We start from the raw sequence: 27,477 nt of genomic DNA on the forward strand, positions 1-27,477 counted from the left end.
TGGAGAGCAATTTGGAACTATGCCCAAAGGGCTTTGGGGCTGTGCATACCCTTTGACCCAGTAATACCACTACTCCGTCCTTATCCCAAAGAGACCATAAAAAAGGGAAAAGGACCCAGATGTACAAAAATATTTATATCAGCCCTCTTTGTGGTAACAAAGAATTGGAAACTGAGGGGATGCCCATCAAATGGGGAATGGCCGAACAAGCTGTAGTATATGATTGTAATGGAATACTATTGTGCTATGAGAAATGATGAGCAGGCAGATTTCAGAAAAGTGGACTAATGCTGAGTGAAGTGAAGAAAACCAGAAGAACACTGTACGCAGTAACAGTAACACTGCATGATGATGAGCTGTGATAGACTTAACTCTTCTCCACAATACAATGATCCAAGAAAATTCCAAAGGACTTATGATGGGAAATGCTATCCACATCCAGAAAAAAAGAACTGTGGAATATGAATGCAGACTGAACCATATTATTTTTACTTTTTTTTGTTTTTTTTCTGATTCTTCTTTTACAACATAACTAATGTGGAAATATGTTTAACATGATTACAAATATATAATTTATATCAAATGGCTTGCTTGCTGTCTTGGGGAGTGGGGAGGGAAGGGAGAAAGGGAAAAATATTTGGAACTCAAATTCTTATAAAAATAAATGTTGAAAACTTTTTTTGCATGTACTGGAAAAAATAAAATATTAAGATTGGAAAAATAATAACAATAATAAAAAGAAGTACAAGATACTGAATTGGAAAATAAGTAGATACAAACAAGTATGAGATACAATCCAGGCCTTGAAGGAGCTGATAATGTAGCTGTAGAGATAAAATAATACATTATGTAAGTAATAAATGGTATGTAGATTTTTTTAATTGCTATAATAAGGAGAAAACAATTCCATATGGAGTGGTTCAGAAGGTTTCTTGACAACCTTTATGCTGGGTGGAACCCTGAAGCTTTATAGGAAGTTTCGGACAAGTCATATAGGATATGAAAGTATAGGTTATACCTCCAGAGGGAATATTGTCACTGATTCACTTAAGTTTAAGTGCCATAATACTGAAAGAAACATGATAAATAGTGACACTTTACAGCAGATTATTCCACATACACAGTATGTTTTTTTCATTCTCACTGCCACTGCCATGTTAAGATCCATAAGACATGAAGGAAAATGATAAATATATCTAGTTCCCAATTAATGTTAATAAAGTATACCATGAAGTGGTTGCATTATTCAAATTCAAATTATTCAAAGTTACACTTATGTTATAAAATATGATAATTGCTTTTAACCCATGGAAAAATGCAATAAAAATTTAAAATAAGTTTCTTACTTGTTTATGGATGTAATATAAAAACAAAGGATAAGAAAAGTCTATTTCTGAGTCAAGTTTATTGCAGAGTAACAGAAGGCACAGGACACAACATTTTTAAATTACTGAATATCGTACCTAAAGATAAGTTTACATTGACGATACAGCTAATGTCATTTATAATAATTTAGCAGCATAGACTGAACTGTCTTCTCTTTCTATAAAACTTTATCTATATTTTAGCAAATTTGCATGCTCATATCCTATGCAATGAAAGATATATCTGAAGGCTGTTCATCCAGTATATAATACTTTAAAAACAAATGAGGGGCAGCTAGGTGGCGCAGTGGATAGAGTACCGGCCCTAGAGTCAGGAGTACCTGAGTTCAAATCTGACCTCAGACACTTGACACTTACTAGCTGTGTGACCCTGGGCAAGTCACTTAACCCCAATTGCCTCACTAAAAAAAAAAAAAAAAACACAAATGATACTGGGGGCAGCTAGGTGGCACAGTGGATAAAGCAACTGGCCTTAGATTCAGGACCTGAATTCAAATCCAGCCTCAGACACATGACACTTAGACTAGCTGTATGACCCTGGGCAAGTCACTTAACCCTCATTGCCGTGCCCAAAAAAACCCCACACAAATGATACTAAAAGACACATTTGATATATTAATGTATGCAAAACCTCAAACTACGTCCTTCCAGATATGATTACAAAAATATATGCAAAATCATCCAAATTTTATAAGTATAGTTTGAAAGACAATGATGTGTGATCATTTAAATAATTCAACTTGAAATTCCTTTGTTCAGCTTAAGAAGAAGACAGGGATATTTGACTTTTGTATACCCTAAAGCAGTGGTGTCAAACTAAAAGAAAAATGCATTCCCACAGGCCACATGTTGATTTTGAAAAAGAAAAATCAAAATTATCTGTGTTGTGTTGTATTGTATTATTTATTACTCTCTTATTTACTTTGTTAAACATTTCCCAATTACATTTTAATCTGATCCACAGAACTGCGTTTGACCCTGTTGCCTTAAAACATTATAAAAATATGTTATTGTGATTACTAAGGAAGCAAAAACCTCATTTATTTCTTGTATTTGGAGAAAACAATTTTTAGCCTTATTCAAAAGGAATAGACTGGACAGATATGCATCTCATCGAAATTCATCAACCCAAAAACAGGAGAACATAATGGAAGGCATTTTAGGTAAGGATCAAAAGAGAGAAAAAGAACAGTACTGTGGCAGGTGAATACTGTGGACTGCCTGAACACTGTGGTTTCTTTTATCACTAGTTTTGCCTACTTTTGTAGTCTAGTAAGGCTTTCATCAAGGAAGTGGCACTTGAAGAGGCCTTGCTTTGAATACACCAAAAACAAAACAAAACAAAATAATTATTAAGACCCTATTCTGAGTAGCATTCTGCTAGGCATGTGGATACGTGCAAAGTTTAGATAAACTAATTTCTGTCCCCTAAGAGCCAAGATCCTGAAGTGAGGGAGATAAAAACTCTCTGTTTCTGCCCTTGTCACAACATAAGTAGAAAATTGTGTTCAGTTTAGGATTTATGCCAAATTTTAGGAAGGACTTTGACAACCTCGAGTTGATCCAAAGGAAGGCAACCAAATGGATGAAGGACTTATAGTGAGATATATATGAGAATCAGGTGAAGAAATTGAGGATGTTTACCCTGAAAAAAAGGAAACTTTAGACACAGTAAGATGCTGTAACTCAAGGCCCCAGTGGGCTGAACTATATGAGTGGGTAGTTGTCAAGTTGCAGATCTCAGCCCAATGTAAGCAAAAACTACCAAGGAAAAAGAGATATCCCAAAGTAGAAAAGGCTGTCTTGTAAAGTATTCTCCTCACTGGAGATCTTCCGGCAGAGGGATGCAAGACCACTTGTTAGGTATAACATAGGGGAGATTATTATTCAGATACAAATACGGTTGGATGGTCGGAGTTTTCTTCCTATGTGTGAATATGGGGGTTAGCGGACCCGATCAGTGTGAGCAAGTCACTTAACCCCGTTTGCCTCAGTTTCCTCATCTGCAAAATGGGCTGGAGAAAGAAATGAGAAACCACTTCAGTATCTTTGCCAAGAAAACTCCAAATGGGGCCACAAAGAGTTGGACCAGACTGAAATGAACGAACAATAACAACTCAAAGGAAGCTAGAATAATTAGAAAAGGCTTTGTAGTCAGGTTTCAACTAGGCTTTCTTTGAAAGACAAGCAGAGTTTTGCTGGGGGAGAGGGTAGGGAATTAAAGACAAACATTAAGAACAAGAAAAAAATGTGCAAATAAGCACAGATCCTCCACAGAAGAAGTGAGGAAACTGGCCAATGTGTAATATAATTTATTTAGGCAATAAGATTGATTAGGATTATCAAACTGCTACAATCTGAATAAACAATTAGCAAATATATAAATCTGACTTGATACGCTGCTATTTCAAAAATAATTATCTACTTGTTTGTCCTGTGTCAAAATCTTAAGTCTCTGTCTGGTTCCTTGATATGAAATCCAATTGTGAAATTTGGGGGGGGGGGGGTTTGGGAGGGGGAGGCAATTGGGGTTAAGTGACTTACCCAGGGTCACACAGCTAGTGTCAAGTGTCTGAGGCTGGATTTGAACTCAGGTCCTCCTGAATCCAGGGTCAGTGCTGTATCTACTGTGCCACCTAGCTGCCCTCAATTGTGAAATCTGAACAAATCCTGGTACAGTTGGTAGAGAGCTAGCTTTGGAAGAAAGATCTCAGTTTAAGGCCCACCTCTCACACATCCTGGCTATGTGACCATGGACATGTCACTTAATCTCTTATGATGAAAAATGGTATCAATCTTCAGAGAAAGAACTGATAAGAGTCTGAATGCAGATCAAAGTAGGCTATTTTTTATTTTGTTTTTCTTAGGAATTTTTTTTGGTCTGTTTTGTTACACAACATGACTAATAGAAAGATGCTGTACATGACTACATAAATATATCCTGTATCAAACTGCTCAACTTCTCGATCAGAGGAGAGAGGAAGGAGAGAATGTGGAACTCTATATTAAAAAAAAACAACATGTTAAAAACCTTCTATATGTAATTGTGGGGAAAAAACAAAATAGTAAATTTTTAAAAGAAGAAAAAAAATCAACGAATAAGGATTTTCACATAAAAGTGCAAGAACAAAGAGGAATTCTAAACCAGTAATGGAGGACATGAAGGAGAAGGGAGGAGTGAGAAAGATTAAGGAAATTTGGGGAAGGGAAAGTTTCAGACACCACATTGCTAACTGGTAAAAGGGAGAAGAGTGATAAAATGAGGAGCTTTGGTGAAGATGAGCTCTTGGTTCACCAGATTTAGAGCTAAAAGGGAACTCAATCCAGCCCAATTCTAATATTTTACAGATGAGGAGATTAGGGCCTGGGGAGGATAAATAAGAAGCACACTCTGGATGCAATTCAGTGCATGTCCCACTTCCCCATACCACCACAATTCTATCATGCCTATGCACTAATAACTCGATTCCTAAGTTTTTAGCTTGTTTGGTTTTGCCTGGATCTATGAATCCATCTGTGTAGCAAACTCACTCGAGAGAAACCTATCCTTTCTAATACACATAAGCAACTATTATGAAACTTAGTCTGAAGAGATTTGCTTGTGATGCTAAGAGAGTACAGGACTTCCCAAGGGCCACACAAGCAGAATGTGTCAGAGATGGGACTTAAACCCAGGTCTTCCCAATTCAGAGAATGGCTCTCTGCACCATAATGACACTCTTAAATTACCCATCTGTAAATTAGAACCTTTCTATATTCATGCGTATCTAGGACTTTCATCAAGTTTGAACATTTTAAAACAAAGTATTAGACTTGGCAACAGAAAAGCAAACAGGACCCTAAAATATTAATCTGTCAACTACTGCTTCTTTCAGTCTTTTGATGTATCAAAGAGCCATTTGTAGATCACTGGAGGAAAATCTCACCAAGGAAAATAACTCCATAACCATACAGGCTCAAAGCCCTACTTTGGCTTAGAATAATCCTATTGAAACAAAACCATACCTTGGAAGGTAAAAATGGCTCTTCTTTCTGTAAGAAAAAGCAAAATCAATCATGCTACCAGGTGTTTGGAACTTTTGGAGGAAAAACATTCAAAAATAATTATAAGAGTAGCAGCATTTTCTATTTCAAAAAAGATTCATCATATTTCCCAGATGTCACAATTTTAGAATCTGTCGTGCTTCTACAAAATTGGCTTTCTGGAAAAAAACCACTTCCACAACTGCCTTAAAAATAAACTAAAAGCTACTATAAGGTATTAGGTCAATGTAAGGTGTTATATAGGGTGGCATTATTATATAATGCTGACATGTTTCTCACAACTGAAGAATTATTGAAGCAGTATCAATGAAGTATTTTTAAAGTGTGGACAGAAAAGAAAGAAGCCAGAAGGAAACACAGATAATCAAGACTGCTTTGAAAGCTACATGTTTATTAGAAATCATTCCAAAGGAAAAAAAAGCTGCACAAAATAGAGATACATAGCTTCATGGATAATCCTCTTTCTAATCTGCTTTAAATGGAAAGGCTCATTTTATTTGCTAGCTAAACTCAGAATTTTCTTTAAAAAAAAGAGAGAGAGAATATAAACAAATCCAGAATATAGGAAAACTATTGCAAAATTTGTTTAAAAAATATTTCCCTTTATAAAGGAGGTTCTGACAGAATAGTCAGTTCTCAAAGAGAAATCCTGTTGATCTTACTAAGGATTGGGTTCAATATCATCATCACCCTAAGGGATTAGGAGTTTCTCCTTTAAAAGCTATAACATCAGGGCAGCTAGGTGGCGCAGTGGATAGAGCACCGGCCCTGGATTCAGAAGGACCCGAGTTCAAATCCTGCCTCAGACACGTGATACTTACTAGTTGTGTGGCCCTGGGCAAGTCACTTAACCCCAATTGCCTCACCAAAAAAAAGGGAGGAAAAAAAAGTTATAACACCACCTTCTTTCCTTTTGCTTACATTTCTCTTACAATACCATCAGCTACACTTTCCTTGAAGACTAGATAAATTAGGTCTTCTTGGGCTCCTAATCCTACTCCATAGGCCTACATTAAAGTGACTCTTTTCATGGTGGTGGTGATTGTTGGTTGTCATTGTTGGCAGTTGTGGTTGGTTGTGGTTGTTGTGCTTATGGTGGTAGTTGTTGTTTTGACTTGACCTGGGAGTTTATTGGTGGAATGAGCTCCAGAGAGGACCTCCCTTTAGCAATGAGTATTGACACCTTATCCAGATCTCATAACCATCTGAAATCATACTCCGGCTATCTTGAGTTCTGTCCACAGTTTCTCTGTATAACGATGGGCAAATCATTTCACTTGTCTAATGAGCCTCAGTTGTTTCAAACTACAAAACGAGTGGTGAGTCAAGCAAACGACAAGGGGGCAGAAAAGTTGTTTCTTTTATGACTTCCCCACCCCAACAGTCTACGAACAACAATGAATCTGATCTACGATAATTAAAGGCACATCAAGGTAGTGAGAACTTCAGACACTTCCACACAAGAAAAAGCCCTTCCAAAATAAAAGAAGAAAACCAAAACTACCTAAAGCTTCTGCTCACATTCCACACACAGCCAACAAAAACCACCTGACCCCTCCTGTTTAAAGGTCGGGCTATGCTAGCTGCCACCTAGGCTCCTCATGGCAGTGATTTTCTATAAGCTTTCCCAAACCTTAAGAAACGAGGAACACTGTCGCCATTATCCACAATACAGAAAAGCAGGTGCAGTTATGGGAAGGAGGAGGGTAGACACTGTGCTAGAAAACTGATCAGAGAGGGAGAGGCCTCCTTGCCACCTGAGGAAAAGGAACTCACACAATTAGATTCTGGATAGGTTGTGACTCAAAAAAGGAAGTATCTCAGTCTCAGGGGTCTGGGAAGCAGTGGAAGGGGAAGTGGCTAAAACAATGGGGGTGGGGGGAAAGTACCTAATACAGATGATCATAAATACAATAGGATCATATAGCATCATGGACTTCAAGATGGAAAGGTCCTGAGGAGTCATCAGCTCCAACCCAATTTTGCAAATGAAGAACCTTGGAGTCACAGAGGATAAATGGTAGTCTGAGTTCACATGGGTACTCGTTCTGAGATTAATCAATACTTTTTCTACTGTGCCACAATGTGTGTCAAAAAGTTTAAAGGAGGAATAATACTTTCAGACCTCGAAACAATATTATCTTTTTTTCACTTTGTAATAAAAATTTTTATTTACAGTTTGGGCTTCCAATTTTTATCCCTCTTTCGTCCCCTCCCCTGCCCCCTTCCTGAGGGGACAAGCAATCAGATATGGGTTATCCATGTATGATTATGTAAAACATTTCCATATTTGTCATTTTTTACAAGAAAACCTGATTAAAAGAAAAAAATGAAAGAAAGTGAAAAACAGAATTATCCAGTCTGTTCCATCAATAACAGTTCTTTCTTTGGAGGTGGATAGTATGTTTTCATCAATAGTCCTTTGGGATTGTTTTGGATCATCGGATTGTTGATAATAGTCAAGTCTTTCATAGTTCTTCATCAAATAATATTGCTGTCTCTGTGCACAATGTTCTCTTTTTTCTGCTCATTTCACTATACATAATTTCATACATGTCTTTCCTGGCCTTTCTGAAGTCATCCTGCTTGTCATTTCTTATAGCACAATAATGTTCCATCACCATCATATACCACATTTTGTTTAGCCATTCCCCAATAGATGAGCATTCCTTTGATTTCCAATTTTTAGCCACCACAAAAAGAGAAACTACATTATCTTGAGCAGTTATTATCTAAACTATTTGCTAAAGTTTAAAAAACAGAAAAGTGGAACCAGAGAACCAAGAATCAGAAACAGTAGAATTCAATAAAAACCAGTATTTGATAAAGTAACAAACATAAATTACTTGTGGAAGAACTCCCTACATGACAAGTCTTAATAGAAAACACTAGAGGCAGTTTGGCAGAAATTAAGACTAATATCTTACACAGGAAAAGTTCAAAATTATGACAACAATGACAATAACTAACATTCATGTAGCACCTACTATGTGTCAGGCCCCATAAGTAAAGATTTTATAAATCCTATCTCATTTGATCTTCACACCTGGGAAATAGGTGCTTTTATTATTCCTATTTAAAAGTTGAGGAAACTGAGGCAAAGAGATGGAATGACTTGCCCAGGGCTATCTGAGGCTGGTTTTGAACTCAGGTCTTCCTGACTTCAGGCCCAGCTCACTCTATCACCAACCTGCCTAATGAATACAATAAACACAAAATGGATATTTGATCTAAGAATTTTTAATCACACCATTAAAAATTTTATGAAAACATTAGGTACCTTAAAGAACTAAAGAATTTTTAACCAGAGATTAGAGACCATCAAAATAGTCAAAATAATGAATTCTGATTATATTAAACAAGAATTTGCATTAAAAAATCAACTTTGTTACATGTCTAGGATAACATATAGAGTTGTATTTTATTTTGTTTTTATGGGGGGGTTAAAAGGTTTAAAAAAAGGAACAAGGACAGCCCTTCAAAGGGCAGTGTGTTAGAGTAAAAATAAAATAGAATCCTGCCCTACAAGCTAAGTTCAGATTCTAGAATCCTACTACCTGTGACAGTGAGCAAATAATTCAACCCTTCAAAGTCTGAAATTGCTGATGTGTAAAATCAAATTACCAGCATCAAAAAACGTAAAAGGAAAATTCACTCCCCTCAAAAAATTATTAGAATTCTTGTGCCCAACTATACACAAAGAAAGCTGACAACATAAATTAAATGGATGAATAATTACCAAAAATATTAACAGACCAAACAATAGAGAACATAAATAATAGAATCTCAGAAAAATAAATTAATCACAAATTACCTCCCACAAGAAAAAAAATGCTGAATCAAATGGATTTACAAATAAATACCATCAGAAATTCAAAAAATTCATTGTAATATTACATAGACTGTTTGCAAAAATAGGAAATGAAGGCACCCACTAAATTTCTTCTCTGATACAAATATGATCTTGATACCTAAAAGGAGAGACAATACAGAAAGAGAGCTATCAACCACCATCTCTATTCAAGTCAACAACCGCCATTCCCCATGGGCCTGCCAGTCACTATTCTAAAGTGCTGGGGAAACAAAGAAAGACAAACATGGTTTGAGCTATCTATCAAGGAGTTCACATCATATAGAAGAGAAGATGGCTCGGGACAGAAGCCTGAACGACACCTATAGTTAAAGGGCATAACCTAGATGACCATCCAGCAAAGGAGACTTCAAAGAAGAAGTCTGACAGATAGAAAGAGAACCAGGAGAAAGTGGTATTCCAAAAACCTAGAAAGGAAAGAGTATCAAGAAGAGGGTGACCAACAGTGTCAAAGGCTGCAGAGAGATAAAGAATGAAGAATGAGAAAAGGCCATGGATTTGGCAATTAGGAAATCACTGATAACTTGGGAGAGTAGTTTCAGTGGAATAATGACATCAGAAACTGAATTGTAAAGGGGTAAGAAGGAAATGCTGTACAGGATAAATTGCAGATAATCTAAAATGCAACTAGCATTAAAAGGAACCTCAAAAGGCTTCTTGATAGAGATAAGATTTTGGGGGCAACTGGAAGGAAGCCAGAAAAGGCAGGAGGGGAGACAAGAAAAAGAAGCATTAGTGGAACTGGGAAGGCCAATAAAAAAAGCGTGGTGTCGGAAGACAGTAGTATCTCATGGAAGGACAAGTAAACGAACATTTGTGCAAATTTTTTTTTTAAATTAGCAAAGAGGCAATCACAACATATCAAAAAGATTATATACTATGACCAAGATAGATTTATACCAAGAATGCAAGGTTAGTTCAGCATTAGGGAAACTATAAACATAACAGATCATATTAACATAATAAGAACAAAAAGCATGTGATTATAACAATAAATGAGAAAAAGGGCTTCTGACAAAATACAGCGCCTATTTTTGTTTAAAAAAATACTAGAAAATATGAATAAAGTGATCTTATCTTAAAATGGTAAGTAATGTGTCAAGATAAAGGAATGTGATAGATGAGATTTAGCAGATACTCGGGAGCCCACCTGGAGATGAATTTAAACTGATTGAATTGGATAAAGTGACTGACTGCTGACTGGATTACTGGCTGACTTCTAGTTAACCAGATTCTAAGCACATCTGTCTGGTACTTAAGAGTACTTAAGAAAGCATGGTTCTCAGAAGCTAACAGCTTTGAACTTTGACCACCTTCTGGACAGTCAACCTATCAGCTTGAAGAACCTCCCATTTCTGGGAGGGGACAGGAAGGAGGGAGCAGAGACTGCACAGGAAGCTCAGTCTCTTTGGCTCGGAGACATCGCTGTGGCAGCAGAGAACTTCAGAAGTGGGAGATTAGGAAGGCTAGGATTGCCAGGTTATGGGAAATCTGTTCTTAATCTTTCTCTTTCTTTTACTATCTTTCAATAAACCCTTAAAAAACCCTAAACTTGTTTATCAGTGATGTTAGTCAGTTTCCCCCCAACACTAGGGGAACAGATTAGAACCTTCATTTAGAAATTTTCTAAAACCAAAAATGAGCATTATATGTATTAGGCACAAACTGTAGACATTTATAGCAATATCACAGAACAAGCAAGGGTATTCATTATCATCAATATCATTTGATAGAATCCTAGAAATGTTGGCAATAGCAATAAGGTAAAAGAAAAAAGAAATTGAGAAGATCTGCATAGACAAAGAGGAAACAGAATTATTACTTTTTGTAGAAGACAGATGGCTTACTTAGAACCCCAGAGTCACCTAAAATTAAGTTCCGCAAAGATGCAAGATATAAAAACAGTTGTTGTTCAGTGTTTTTTCAGTCATGTCTGACTCTAGCTGGGCAGTCTTGCTGTTTCCTTCTCCAGCCCATTTTACAAATGAGGAAACTGAAATAAACAGGGTTAAGTAACTTGTCCAAAATCACCTGGTTATTAAGTGTCTGAGAACAGATTTGAACTCAGGACTAGGAATCTTCCTGACTCGAGGCTTTATCCACTGAACCACCTAGCTACCCCGATGTAAAATAAATCCACATAAGCCACAGCATTTCTGTATCTTACCAATACAACTTAGCAGGAAAGGACAGAAAGAGAAATTTTATTTAAAATTATTATAAAAAACGATGACAATACTATTTAATTAATTTACTTATTTAATGTTATACCAAACTATCAGAAGATTGATTTACAGAGGGGGAGGGCAAAGAGAAGAGGGAAAAAAAAAGAAGAAAGGAAAAAGAAAAGGGAAGCCAGAAATAATTACAGACAAGTAGGACATCTTAGAGGGTTATTATATACTGAAAAACAAAAGCAAGCTCTACATGAAGGAGACTCGGTTTCTTGAACAATCCCCTCTTACAATGCATGTCTATAGAAATGATCACCGTATTTGGTGTTTGTTAAGTTCAGAACTTTAAAAATACAGGAAAACAAAATGAAGGTGCTTGTTGGATCAGATAACCTATAAAGCACCTTCCAACTTAAAGCTGAGTCTTTAAAATATGAGCCTTTGGTCAACAAAACTAATGATCTAAGGGAAATATAAATTTATATTGAAACAATAATGAATAATTTGGTATTTTTTGTGGAAGAGAGAATATATTAGGAAATTGCCTCAGTGGCAAGAGGAAAGAAAAGATACAGAAGGAAGCCAGAGTTGTACTCACCTAGCCCAGGGTGTGAGCAGAGAAGAAACAGGAAGTTCTTCAATCTCTAAGGAGCATAAAGGACTATGAGAGAGGAAGACACAAAAAATGTAGATGAAGTAATGAGGAGCAGAGGGATAAAAGTTGGTCTTCCCTAAGAATGGTAAAACAATAGAGGAAAATTTAATTCTCCAAATAAAAAATGAAATTAAAATGTGTAGAGAGTAAATTAAAATAATTAAAATTAAATTAAAATAAGAACCTAATATACAGTTATACACTAGAAAACATAATTTAAATAAAATAGATGATTACTTAACAAAAATATAAAATATTAAAATTTAGAAATAAGATATCTTAAGCAATCCAACCTCAGAATGGAAAAGTGAACAAGCCATAAAAGATGAAAAAAACAAACCCTTGTTCAGATGGATTTATGAAAGAAATCTCAAATATTTAAATAGCAACTAATACCTAACAAAATTATTCTCAATAAATGAGAAAGAAGGCACTCTATAAAACTCCTTTTATGAGACAGATATCTCTATAGTTAAAGGACAGCAGAATAAACCAGAAAAACAGCATTCTAGCCCCACATCACTAATATTGACCAAAAAAGTATTAGAAAAAACAATAGGTAAATGGCCAAAAATTATTTGTTAAGACCAAGTTATATTTATACACCAGACACGAAGATTATTTGAAATTAATAATAGCAATGCAAACAGGCAATTTTTTAATAAATTAAGAGACTTTTACACACGATTAATGAAGCTAAGATGAGAAGACAAACTGTCAAATGGAAAAGTGTCTTTGCATCAAATAAAGGTCTAAAATTTAGAGAATTAATCTAAAATGTAGAGAATTAACACAAATATAAAATACCAAGAACCATTACCTACATAATGGATAAATGGCCAAAGAATATGATTTTCAAAACAAGAATTGCATATTATCCTCAACATTCATATTAAAGATTATTAAAATAACTAAGACAATTCTAAGTTAATTTCAAACTACCAAAAAACTATTTTATAGAGCTAGAAAAAATAATAACAAAATTCATCTGGAAGAACAAAAGGTCAAGAACATCAAGGGCATTAACAGAAAAATGCAAAGGAAAGCTATACCAGATCTAAAACGATATTATAAAGTGACAGCTATCAAAACTACTTGCTAATGGTAAGAAATAAAGTGGTAGATCAGTGGAATAGGTTAGGCACACAAAACCCAGCAGTAAATCTCCTATTTAATAAACCCAAAGACTCCAGCCTCTAGGATAAGAACTCACTATCTGACAAAAACTTCTGGGAAAACTGTAAAGTGGTATGGCAGAAACTAGGCGATAGACCAACATCTTACACCATATACCAAAGTAAAGTCAAAATGGGTACATGATCTAGACATAAAGGGTGATACCATATCAGAAAAGGAGGGAATGGTTTAATTGTCAGATCTATGGAGAGGGGAAGAATTTATAAGCAAAGATGAAATAGAGAACATTATGAAATGCAAAATTGATCATTCTGATTACATTAAATTTAAAAGGTTTTACACAAACAAAACCAATGCAACCAAGATTAGAAGGAAAACAGAAAACAGAAAACAATTTTTATAGCCCGTATTTCTGATAAATGCATCATTTCTAACATATTTAGAGAAATGAATCAAATTTATAATACAAGTCATTCCCCAACTGAGAAATGGTCAAAGGATATGAACAGGCATTTCAGATGAAGAAACTAAAGCTATCTATAGCCATATGAAAAAATGTTCTCGATCACTACTGATTGGAGAAATGCAAATTAAAACTTCTCTAAGATACCACCTCACACCTATCCAATTGGCTAATACAACAAAAAAGGAAAATGATAAATGTTGGAGAAGATGTGAGAAAACTGGAACACTAATGCATTGTTGGCGGAGTTGTGAAGTGATCCAAACATTCTGGAGAGCAATTTAGATAAAACTGTGAATATAATGGAATATTAATTCACCATAAAAATGACAAATATGATGAATTTGGAAAAACATTGGAAGCTATTTATGAAATTATACAGGATAAAGTAAGAAACAGAAGGAAAACCATATACAACAAGTAACCAAAAAGAACACTAAAATGAAGTCAAACACTAAATGGCACAAGAGGAGATAAGGAAATATAAATCTCTCCTTTCACTGGGAACAAGAGACTGTATTCAGAATATTGTATATATGCTGTCAGACACAGTGCCTTCATTGGTTAGTTTTGTTTAACTGTTTTTCTCTGTTACAAGGAAAAAAGATTCAGAAGGTGGGATGGGAATAGGAAAAATATTCAAAAATGACTATGAGTAAAAACAACAAGTATGTACAATTATTTTTAAAGAACTGAAACCAAGCAAAGAGAGCAAAAATGAGGGATCTGGACTAAATAATCCCTTAAAGTCTCTTCCAGCTCAAAATCATATAATCCTATGAACTAGAATCCCCCTTCTCTGGCAATGTGCCTTCCCCAGAAAGCTCCCTTTGCTCTAAAAATTACCCCCCTAAGAATATCTTTATCATACTTCTTCACAACTCTATTCCTACATTCATCATTGTAGATTTCATTTTTCTCATCAAAGATCTGCATATCTAATCAATTTTCAGTATTAATATAAACATAACTACAAGAAACCCTACTTATATTTCAATTACTCCTAGCCTAGGCACACAGGGATTCTAAATCAACAGAGGATTTTAGGAAACGGGGATTTTGTTAAAGTGCTATAATACACATGCCTATGTATATATGTGTGTGTATATACATATGCACATATTTATATGTACACATATACGTATTTGAACAAAAGTGACTTGGTTTTGCCACTATAAAATTTTAAACAATAATACTCAAAAGAAAATTATAATCAGAATGCTTACTTCAAAACTCTAAAACTTAAGTTGCATCAAGTATTTCCCCACTATACCTTCACAAATGGTATCTGGGTATACTAATATTAATGACAGAATCTCTGAAACTGGTAATTATCAACAATTTTAAGCTTTAAAAAATCCTCTCTATACCATAATAGCATTTCAAGTAATTAACTGTCCTGTATCTCACTCCTCCCCTTAACTATCAAACTCCTAGTAAAAGGGGAATGCATTCATTTCTCCTACTTCCTCTTTATACACTTCTCAAATTTTTGCAATTTGGCATCTAGCCTCATCTCAACTAAAATTACTCCCACCAAAGATACCAAAGATCCCTTAATTGCCGTTATTTTATGGTCTTTTTGAAATCCTCATTTTTCTTGAACTTTCTGAAGCATTTGACAAAATGGACCGTTCCCCTCCAGATACTCTCTCCCTGGGTTTTTATAAAGTAGTTTTCTTGTTTCTCCTCCTACCTATCTGGATGTTCCTTCTTAGCCAGTCTTCTCTGATGACTGGTCACTGTTCCTCCGTACTGTAAAAGTTCTTATTCCAACCAGAAAGAAAAGTTCCAAAGCCCCCTTTTCCTGTCTGACCATTTCAAATATGAAAAGCCCTAGGTTCTGAAAAGCACCTTAATAAATGAATGCCCAATCTGCGATTTGATTATTTTAAAGGTAACTAGAGCTATAACTATGTAAAGAATATGTATACAAAGCTAAGAACATAGAGATAAGATTTTTCTCTCACAAATCTGAGATGTCCTGGCTTGTGGCAATAAATACTAACAATAAGTGTGTCCTTTATGCAATACATACATTGTTCACAGATGTTTGATTTGAAGGGAGAATGAAAAAGGGATAGATACAAGAATATTTGAAGGAAGAATTGACAAAACTTAACGATGGAGTTGGCCTAGTCTACCTGGCTAATGGGTCTTCTCTGTTCCTCCTCCTATCCTGCCTCTCCATCCACTGAAAATGGCAGAAAAGCTAACATCAAATATTGGCAATTTCATATTAATATTGCAGTTTAAGATTTACTAAGCCTTTCCCTCACAACCATCTAGAAATGTAGGTCAGGAAAGTATTATCTCAATTTCACGGATTGGGAAGGTAGATGAAAAAGGTGAATTGGTTTGTCCTAGATCATAAAACCGAAGTCAAGGCTGAGAATCAAACTGAAGTCTTCTGGATTACAAAAATAATTTTCTTCCCACTACACTAGTTTCCCCACATATAGTCAGGTAAAGGCTTTATTTGCCAGGACCAAACCCAACAAAATGTTTATTTCCCTGATCATAAAAGGGCTTTACTGACATCTGTCTGCCTCTAAGCCAGAGTTTGGGCTTGTAGAATTCCAAATTTTTGTAAAACACTTAAATTTATTATTAAAATTATTAAAATAGTACTCCAATTTCCATGAAAGTTTTAAACTGGATCTTGATACAAAGTATTTTCTTTTAAGGGACTGAGAAATAGAGAAGATAATTCTTTAACTGGCCCAGGTCCCTACCTTGATATTCTCCCCCCAGACAAAAGAAATTCCTCTTCATCTCCCCAATATGGCTCACCTCTCACTCAGAAGTCCCAGAAGAGTGATGCGAGTTTTGCTTATTGGAACCAGAAGTGGCTTAATATCAAGGTCTCTGATGCTGGTGCCATGAATCTGTTCAACTAACTACTTGTTCCTGAGGGTTGTCTGCTTGACCTTTACTATTCTTTACTTATCCTACTGTGTGTCCTTTGGTACCTTAAGTTCTGGTTTACACTCACAGCCTTAATTAATCACAGACTTCCTCTGGATCTGACTATATTGATAGTCAATCCCCAACCTGCTTCTGCCTTGTCATTCCTAATTCCAGATTTTCACATCTCTGACTCTGTCCTAAATGGTTAGAGCAAAGATACAACATCAGAGATTAATTTTTTCAAAGATCTAAAATATAATAAGTTGTTTTTAATAGATTATAAAATGTCTTCTCCCCAAGGTCAACCTCCAAAGCAATGGCTAATTCTTCTATAGTAATGATATTTCTTACCATACATCTCTTAATAGTGTGAGAGATGTGGGGAGCAGTGGGTTTTTCTCAGATTGTATTGTGTTTATCCTGTTTTTGTTACTTAACTTTAGGAACAGCATCATCCTATTTTTTAATGTAACTTTAGGGACACCTGCATCTTGTTTTTTTGTTATATAACTTTCTCTCCCCTTTTCTCTGATTGGGTTGGATGGTGTGTGTAGATTGTACATCTCAACGACCAGCCAATAGGAGTCACACAGGGGTGGAACGGGGTACTGCATTAGGAATGTATATAAAGTTTACTTCTGAGCTTGTGTGGTGCACTTGCCATATTCAGGTTTGTGCCCTTTCTTGAGAAGGAAAGAAATTTTGTTTTCTTTTCTACTTTCACTCTGACTCCAGGTATTTATTTTGAGTAGGTGGTCATTTTGTCCCACTCAATAGAGAACTTCAGCTGGTGACAATTAATCTTTTTATATAGACTGAAATTATATTTGTAGTTATAGGATTCAATCTGTATTAGAAGGAAGCAAGAAATTCTGCAATTTCCACAAATCTGGTGATATAACTGTTTCTAATCTTATTTGACCCAGACTTTTTAGAAGTAAGTTGTTATGGTTATTCTACATTAAAAAATATAATTAAAACAGCCAATATTTTCAGGTATCTGCTTCTCCATTGTCCTTTGAGTGATACTCAAGTTTAGCTCTTCAAAGACTACATCGTGTTTTATGGTTCACAGACATACACCACCAAAAATACATAAGCACAGGCAAAGAAGAAAAAGGTGAGGGCCGGTACTCTATCCACTGCACCACCTAGCTGCCCCTGTCAATAGAACAATTAAATGAAATGGGAGAATATTACAAAAATAGAAAATGCTAAAATCAATAGAATAAGAAAGAACACAAATAATCTCAGAAAAAAAGAAATTGAATGAGGCATACATGAACTATAAAAGGGCAGAAAAAAATTAATTCTGCCAAATAGTCAAAGAACAATCAAGTCCAACAATACACAAACTTCACAACAACATGAAAAGGAATCTTGCCAAATTCCTTCTATGAAACAAATATGATCCTGATGGCAGAAAGAGTCAAAGAAAGACTATAGACCAAAATCCCTAATGAACTACTAATCCAAAAAATTTTAATAATCCATTAGACAAAAAGAAAAAACAACATATAAAAAAGATTACGGGGGCAGCTAGGTGGCCCTGGATTCAGGAGGACCTGAGTTCAAATCCAACCTCAGACATTTGACACTTACTAGCTGTGTGACCTTGGGCAAGTCACTTAACCCTCATTGCCCTGCCAAAAAAAAATTTACATACTATAACCAGGTGGATTCATATCATGAATGCAGCACTGGTTAAAATAATATATGATTTTAATTTTTGTTTGTTTGTTTGTTTTTGTTTTTTTTTTAGTGAGGCAATTGGGGTTAAGTGACTTGCCCAGGGTCACACAGCTAGTAAGTGTTAAGTGTCTGAGGCCGGATTTGAACTCAGGTACTCCTGACTCCAGGGCCGGTGCTCTATCCACTATGCCATCTAGCTGCCCCAATGATTTTAATTTTTAAAAATTATATAACGACAAAGTACAACACCTGTTTTTTGTTTAAAAAAAACAATTAGAAAACAGGAATAAAATAGGGGAAAAAATGCACAAGCCCTTAATATGGTAAGTAGTATCTATCTAAAATCAAAAATAAGGATTATATGTAGTGGCATAAACTAGAAGAATGTCTAATGATATCAGGGGAAAATCAAAGACATCCACTGTCACCATCACCAATTTATATAAAGCTAGAAATGTTGGCTATAGCACTAAATCAAATGAAAAATTAAATTGAGGGAATAGCATAGGCAAAGAGGAAACAAAATTATTACTTTCTGCAGAAGATCTATGGTTTACTTCAAGAACCCTGGAGTCATATATATTTAATTGAAACAATAAATTAGGCAAATTTTCAAGATAAATACACAAAAATCTTCATCATTTCAATATATTACCAGCAAAATACAGCAGGAAGAGATTGAGAAATGCCGCTTAAAATCACTACAGAATATATAAAGTACCTAAGAATGTACCCTCTAAGACACACATACACAGAAACGATACAAACATAACTACAAAGCATTTGGGCAAAAATAAACAGACACAAACAATTAGAACAACAAGGGAAGGCCAAACCATTATAATAAAAAATGATAATAATACCTAAGTTAACTTATTCATTTAGTGTCATAGCAATCACACTGCCAAAGAATCACCTTCTACAGCTAGATAACTCTACAAAGTAATTTGTTTGAAAGAACAAAAGATCAAGAGTCTCAGGTCAGAGAAAGTGGACCTTACAGTGCCACATACTACAAAACAGCAATTATCAAAATTATTTGGTATTGGCTAAGTAATAGAGAGGTCATTTAGTGTAACAGATCAAGTATATGACATACAGAAGCAAAGAAATTTAGTACTTTAGTGTTCAATCATCATCACATTCATGTATGTATTAGTTACAATTTGCAAAGTTCTTTACACATATTAATTCACTTGATCCTCAAAAGAACCCTTGAGGTAGATGCTATTAATATCCCCATTTTCACATGTGAAAACCCTGAGGTACAATTCAATGGCTTGCCCAGGGTCACATGAATAAGACTCTGAGAGAGGATTTGAAGTTGGGACTTCCTGACTCTACGTTCTATCTTCCAACCACTGTGTCACCCACCTGCCCCAATCAACCCAAAGACCTCATCTCTTGCAGTAAGGACTCACTATTCAACAAAACATGCTAAGAAAATAGAAAAGTCTGGCAGAAATTCAGCATAGACCAACATTTCTAATCATATAGCAAGAAAAGCTCCAAACAGGGCTTAAAAATAAATCATCACATCATAAACAAATTAGATCAAAAGAAGAAATTACCCTTCAGATCTATGTATAAGGAAAGAATTGATTAGCAAACAAGAGATAGAGTGGGTCACATCAGAGATAAAATGCATTATTTTAATTATATAAAATTGAAAGGTTTTTATACAATTGATGCAGATAAAATTAGAAGGAAACCATTAACTGGGAAAAATATCTTTGCAGCAAGTTTCTGTGATAAAGGCCCCATTTCTAAGATTCATAACAAGCTGATTTAAATGAGAATAAGAGGCATTTCTCAACTCATAAATGGTCAGAGGATATGAAAAAAGCAGTTCTCAAAGAAAGATATTAAAGCTATCAACAGACATGTGAAAAATGCTCCAAATCACTATTAATTACAGAAATACAAATGAAAACAATTGAGTTTCACCTCACACTCATCATATTGGTAAAGATGAGAAAATAGGAAAAGACAATTGTTGAATGGTCCATAGAAAAGCAGGCATATTAGTGGACTGTGGGAGAACCATGAATTGGACAAACCATTCTGGAAAGCCATTCTGAACTATGCCCCAATCCATTAAATTATGCATACCCTTTAACCTAGTAATACTTCTACTAAGCCAATACTCTAAAAGAAATCATTGAAAAAGGAAAAGGATACATAACGTATATAAATAATGATAGCAGCTCCTTTTGTAGTGGTGAAATACTGGAAACTAAGGGGGAATTCATCAAAAAGGAAATGGCTGAACAATATGATATATGAATGTAATGGAATATTACTATACCACATAAAGAAATGGTCAAAGGTACAGGTTCGAGGGCAGCTAGGTGGCACAGTGGATAAAGCACTGGCCATGTATTCAGGAGGACCTGAGTTCAAATCTGACCTCAGATACTTGACACTTACTTAATAGCTGTGTGACCCTTGGCAAGTCACTTAACCCTTACTGCCCCGCCCCCAAAAAATTTTTAAAAGGTACAGGTTCAAAAAAATATTCGAAGAATCTTTTGACATAGAGTGAAGTGAATCAAACCAAGGGAAATTTATACAACAATAACAAGAGTATGAGAACAAAAAACATGGTTTAAGAACTCTGATCAATGCAATGATCAATCAATATCCTAGAGGAACAATGTTGAAATATCACTTGTCTTTGAGAGAGAGGTGATGAATTCAAGATGAGTACAGAATGAAATGTACCTTTCTTGGATATAGCCAGTACAGTCATTTGTTTTGCTTGACTATGAATATTTGTTTCAAAGGTTTTATTTCAAAGGGGATGGGGGAAGAGGGAAGGAGAAAAAATAAAGTAAAAACAAAAATTATATTTAAAACTCATATAACAGGAACTTTCCATTAACATTATAGTTGTTCAATCTGAAACACTTAAGCTAAATATATAGTAGTGTTAATTGTGAATGAATTATCCCTTATTCTTATGTTATCAATAAATATCTGAAGCAATATCTCTGGTACCTTTCCAGGGTTATAATCTATGAATTAATACAATTCCTGAAATACAGCACTGGAAAAGCTATCAATGTACTCTAAACACAAAGTCCTAAAAAATACATTGCCCAGTACTTACCATACTGAAATTTAATAAGTTCATACTTTTTTAGTTTCTTACATGAAACCAGACAGTGATTTTGTTCATGACAGGAGATCTAAAAATCTGAAACTACTATGTCAGTTCGCAGTGTTTGCACAAAAGTTAATGATAAACTCAGCTTAACATTTCCCTGGAAAATAACTGTTTTATTCTTTTCTATTATACTAAAGCTCAAGAAGCAGAAAAAGGAATACATAAACTGTAGATGAAAAAACAATTCTGGAAGTTAATAATACTTGAAAATAGAAGAACATTTACAGAAAACCTTTGAGCATGAGTTTCTTTCTTGACTGGAAACATTTTGGGAAAGATTTTTAAGTGAATGGCAGAGGGCTTCTGGGTCAATGTGACCAATAAGCTGGAGGAGTCGACATTTCCTCTGATCTCCATGACCCTCAAACCTTTCCAAAACACAAATTACTGTATAAGCCAAAGATAAAGCAACTTCAGATGTCTCCATGTTCTAGAACACTTAAAACCAAAAAGGTTTAAAAAACAAGCAAACATGAACTGATTTCTACCCCAAGCTCATGCAGCACTCACTCCCTCCCCCACTGCCCAACATGCTACTGGAAGAGAGGCCACACAAGCCAACCCCAAAAAACAAAATACAGGCTTGAAACAAAACCAAACTTCGCACTCCAGTCCCCCCTCCCTCTTTTAAGTTTCTTGAAAATCCAGGTTCCAAACTACAGATACCTGCTGAGGCCCCAATAACCAGAGCCCAGACAGTACTGTGTGCTGCCGGAGAGCTAAAGAATTGAGGCATAGGGGCAGAGCAAGTGTCTGTATTTGAAATAGGGCTAAATTTTACACTACACCTCCCCCCTCTATCCAGAGCCTTAGAGACCCAAATTCCAAAAGACAGATATTAAACCTGGATGCAGTTAAACCACCAGACCAAAGAAGTGCAAAACAAGAAACAGGACCATATTGGGGAGGGGTTTGGGGAGTTGCTGAATCTCACTAAGCAAAAAAGAGCCCATCATCAAGCTAGGGCCAGTTCTGTTCACCCCAAAATCAACTGGGGCAGAGATCTATGCTGGTAAACCATGAATTGCATAGCCTAGGAGGCAGCTGAACAGCTTTGAAATCCAGTCCCTAGGGAAAGAGGGTGTATGATATGATTATGGATTTGAGTCAGATTAAACTCTGACCATGGGGTCTGGAAGGTACCCAGCCCTGCCCCAGTATAGTTTGTTTAGAAGTTTATTGCTTGTCAAAATTCTCACTGTCTCCTTTAAGTTTTATTGCCAATTAACAGTATTTTTACTTCTGCTCAGTCTCCCCACTTGTCAGCTACATATTAGTTTTGTCTGCAATCTATCATGTGTCAGAACCCCAGTCAGTGGGTCAGGGAGTTAGCCCACCAATTCAATACTCGGGACTCAAGAAGAAAGGACGGGACTCGGCACAGGATGCAGCCATTGAATTGAGACCAGATGTTAAGTAACATTGTCTCTTTTTCTCAGAGCAGAATCCCCTTGGCCTTGGGGTCCCAACAATGGATTATTCTTTTCTTCCCAACATAGCCGAAGATAAATTTTAACCCTGTCATCCTTATCTTTAGAGACAGGGGCCTGGAGAGGGGAGTCAGTGGGAACTGTGAGATGTGAAACATCTGACTCTCACTCCCCTGTTTCCTTTTCCTTTGGTTTGACCTTGTTCCCCCTCCCCTTTTCCCCCTTGTCCCTGGAACACGTATGCATGTCTGCATACGCACCCTGGGTGAGACAGGATTGGATGTTAGATTGTGAGCTCATCCACACTAGGTGTACGTGGGGACAGTCCTTTTCAAGATTACTATAAAAACCTAGAGGATTGGGCATATTTTTGCAAGACTTCAATGTGTAATTGGGTTTTGCCCGTCCTCATGAGGATGTAATAAATCTGTCTCTGCTTGACTTGGTGGTCTCCTCGAGTTATTTGGGTAAACTGAGGCAGTTTGCTCCATACAAGGGGAAAGAGTCAGAAAGTGAGCTGTAAAAGAACTAAAAAGGGGAAGGGGAATTGGAGGAGGGAGACAGAGAGAGAAAGAGAGATTGAGATTACCCAAGGTCTCAGGAAGAAGAATACTCAAAAACCTTGAACATAAGCAGATAAATCAACAGGGAAAAGATTAACCAAAGAAAATGTGGCCTCCAGATTGCATAAACAAGTTCAAGCATATATGAATACTACAAAACAAAACAATACATTTGATAAGAAAAAGAACTCTGTGCAATTTGAGGAGAACATGAATCGTAACACGCTGTTTTAAAGAAATGAGAATTATGACAGAAGTTATAGCCTACACAGTAAAATAATGGCCAGAATAATAATAATAATAATAATAATAATAATAATAAACAACACCTTGAATCTTCATTTGTCTCACAAAGCAAACAAAAGAGAGAAAAATAGACTGGAAATTCAAATACACAGAAATGAAGAAGAGAAGTAAAAAAAATAATATTAAAAGAAAATATGCTCATTATGCCAGCAAAACTAATGGATCTCAAAGACAGGATATATATATTGTGTCAAGATAATAGAATGTGGTAGATGAGGAGATTTAGCGGATACTCAGGGGCCCACCTGGAGATTGACCAAAACTGACTGAACTGAGTAAGAGCGACTGACTGCAACTGGCTTACTTTCAGTTAACTAGATTGTAAGCACATCTGGTTGGTACTTAAGAGGGTACTTAAGAAGGTATTGTTCTCAGAAGCTAAAAACATTGAACTTTACATCGAGACCACCTTTGGGTCCAGTGAACCAATGAATTTGAATGATGCTAGCCAATCAGCTTGAAGAACCTCCCATTTCTGGGAGGGGAACATGAAGGAGGAAGCAGACGCTGGGGAGAGATGTCAGCTTGGTGGGAGAGGACGTCAGAAGTAGGAGGTTTAGGAAGGCAAGGATTTCCAGGCTATAAGAAATCTGTTCTCAATCTTTCTCTTTCTTTTACTATCTTTCAATAAACCCTTTAAAAACCTAAACTTGTCTATCAGTGATTTTAGTCAGTTTCCCCCTAAACCTGGGGGGATGGATTAGAACCCACATCTAGAATTTTAAATTAATATATATATATATATATATATATATATATATATATATATACATATATATATATATATATATATATATATATATATATATATACTAAAGATCTTAAATCTCCCAGAAAGGCATGTCAAAAAACCCAAACATCATAATGCAAGAAATAACACAAAAGTACTGACTAGAACTTCTGAACACAGAAAATGAAATACCAATTGAAAGAATGCATAGATTACCTCCAGAAAAAATAAACATCTGCAAAGTCCAAGACACATAGCAGTTAAATTTAACAATTCAATTCAGAAACAATGAGTTCTGGAATCAGAAGACCTTCAAATACAAAGGGAAAGCAAATTTAATAACCCAATAACAAATTTTTGCTTGTTTTTTTGAGGGGCAAAGAGGGTTATGTGACTTGTCCAGGGTCACACAGCTAGTAAGTGTCAAGTCTCTGAGGTTGGATTTGAACTCAGGTCCTCCTGAATCCAGGGCCAGTGCTTTATCCACTGTGTCACCTAGCTGGCCCCCCCCCCATAACAAAATTTAATAACACCCATGAGAAAATACAGGAAGGAATAAAATAATGTTTTCTGAAGGGCAATAGAGAGCCCAGGATGCAGCCCACAGTGACCTACCCTGAAAATCTGAGTTTAACTATAAACAAAAATAGATGAACAATCAATAATAAAGAGGCATCTAAACCATTCTTAGAAAGAAAACCAGACCTGAAAAGATTATTTGCTTCTTGAGACCTCAGACAACAGAAACTATAGGAGGAGTGAACAAATTCAGGAATCAAAGACAGCAATAGATGCCAGCGGAGAGACCAATAAGAGAATTCCTTCTAAATATACACAAGATTGTTGTTTGTTCTTTGTTCTATAAGAGGACAATAACACAGGGAAGCAATGTCATGACTTGCAGTGAACTGGATTTAAGTGAGGGAGGGCTGTGCAAGGTTACCAACCTCACTCTCTCCTCCAAAGCCATCTGGGTCTAGTGGCAAGAGATACATCAAAATGACTAGAGATGGCCTCTATGCAGTGGGAGACCTTGGCCTTTTTAGTCTCTTTCCCAGGTTTCAGTTTGCCTGTGGTAACTGCCATTCAGTGATTAAGGCTAGGTAAAAACTGAGGTGAAGAACAGTCTCTCCTTTACAAGGAAGGAAGAGGAAGGGAAGAAGGGAGGGAGGAATTGAAAAAGGGTGGAAGAGAGGGGAAGGCCCTCAGGGTTTCTGGCCAAAACAGAAGCAATTGCTATTTACACTCACTCATAAGAGGGTTGAAGGCAGAAGACCTGTGGAGTACACAGTGAAAAGGCAGGCCTGGAGCATTGTGGACAGAACCTTGAGATATCCTGCCTACAAATGAATAATATTTTTTGCGGGACCATATTATGAAATAGAAGGGTACATAGAGAGTAGTATGTGAAATGCTCAGGTGGAATCAAGGGCTAGCAAAGAAGGGAAGGTGACCCCTGTAGTAGCTCAGGAAGAAAAGAACCTTCAGGAGAATGGGTGGGGAGAAGGAAAGGACTGAAAAGAAGGTGAAGGAGAAGGAGACTTTGGTGGTAGGAGGGGATTTAACCAATTAATGTCCCTATCAGTGAAAAGAGATGTTCTGTGAAGGGAGCAGGGGACCTTGGGTTAGGTGTTGTCTGGGAAGTCTGGTGCTTTTTAAAAGATTTCTTGGGGGGCAGCTAGGTAGCACAGTGGATAAAGCACCAGCCCTGGATTCAGGAGTACCTGAATTCAAATTGGACCTCAGACACTTGACATTTACTAGCTGTGTGACCCTGGGCAAGTCACTTAACCCTCATTGCCCCACCAAAACAAAAAAAGACTTCTTGTAACTCAAGAGGAATGGAGTTGGAACTCCAGGGGATAACTCGCGTCCAGGGAAAGTGAGAGGGCAGGGACAGGGCTGGGCTGGGGGGGGGCAGAATTTGAGGCTAATGGAGACAAAAGGCAACAATATTATAGATTGATATTATAGGGACCTGGAGGCAGGGGGGCGTCCGACCATGGGGCAGTATCTTCTCTCTTACCCACAAGAAATGGTATTTTTCTGGGACTGAGACTCAATGAAAAAGGGGAAACTCTAAAAGGAGGCAGCAGAAACTACCTACAGAAAGTGCTCAGAGCAGATTCTTAAGAACTTTTGATTCCATAAGGAATACAGAGAATAGAAAGAGCCTAGATAATTATAAGAGCTATGAACAAGAGAATGAGGATAAAGAGAATGAGAGAATGAATAATGAAGTGAGAGAAATCCTCTCTGGAACAGAATACAAAAAAAAATGAAATTATAAAATTATTGAACAAGATCAGTTGAAAGGAAAGACACAATGTGATAATCCGCTTGACTGAGAGGGAGGAAAAAGAGGGGAAAAATTAAATAGTCAGATAAAAGTAGGAAAGAAAAAGAAATTGATAAGCAAAACTTGAAAGGGAAAGGAATAATGTATAGAAGCTGGCAGTGAGAATAGGACCACTTTAAAAGATTAAGCTAAACTAACTGAAGAGCTATAGCAGTGAGTTTACAGTATAAGAGGAAAAAAATCATAACTTGAAAAGAATCAATTTAGAGACAAATGGGGGGAAATAAAAACCTCATAATTTTAAATGTGAAAGGATAAATAAAAAAAGAAAAAAACATTGAATAAGAAAACAAAATCTATTACAAAAAATACATTTAAAGAAACAAAGACATACACAAAATAAAACTGAGAAGATGGGAAAAAATTTAGCATGCATCAAGTGAATCCAAAAAAGCAAGAGTTGCAATCATGTTGTCTTACAGAACAAAAACAAATATTCGAAAAATAAAAAGGCTAAACAAGGAAATTATATTATGTTTAGAGGAAACAGACAACAAACCAATATCAGTAATAAATTTATATACTCCATATGCCTTAGATCCAAATTCATAAAGGAAACACTTATACAAAGACAGTAATATAACAGTGA

At 36.0% G+C, this 27,477-nt stretch overlaps 1 protein-coding gene across 3 annotated transcripts in view; it reads right to left on the reverse strand.

Annotated features, from left to right (window-relative positions):
• OSBPL8 (oxysterol binding protein like 8) overlaps window positions 1-27,477 on the reverse strand; it is a 216,534-nt gene that overhangs the window by 140,177 nt on the left and 48,880 nt on the right. Inside the window, exons 1-2 of one of the 3 annotated variants that reach the window (XM_043966289.1) lie at window positions 21,444-21,496; window positions 12,073-12,135 (exon numbers count right to left, since the gene is read on the reverse strand). The exons of 1 other annotated variant lie outside the window; for it this stretch is intronic. The gene's annotated coding sequence lies outside the window, so the exon portion shown is untranslated. Of the gene's footprint in view, window positions 1-12,072; window positions 12,136-21,443; window positions 21,519-27,477 lie in introns of those variants that run through there. One more of the 3 variants, XM_043966292.1, reaches the window with a different exon arrangement.

Source organism: Dromiciops gliroides, chromosome 5, assembly GCF_019393635.1.
Source record: "Dromiciops gliroides isolate mDroGli1 chromosome 5, mDroGli1.pri, whole genome shotgun sequence".
Lineage (NCBI taxonomy): Eukaryota > Metazoa > Chordata > Mammalia > Microbiotheria > Microbiotheriidae > Dromiciops > Dromiciops gliroides.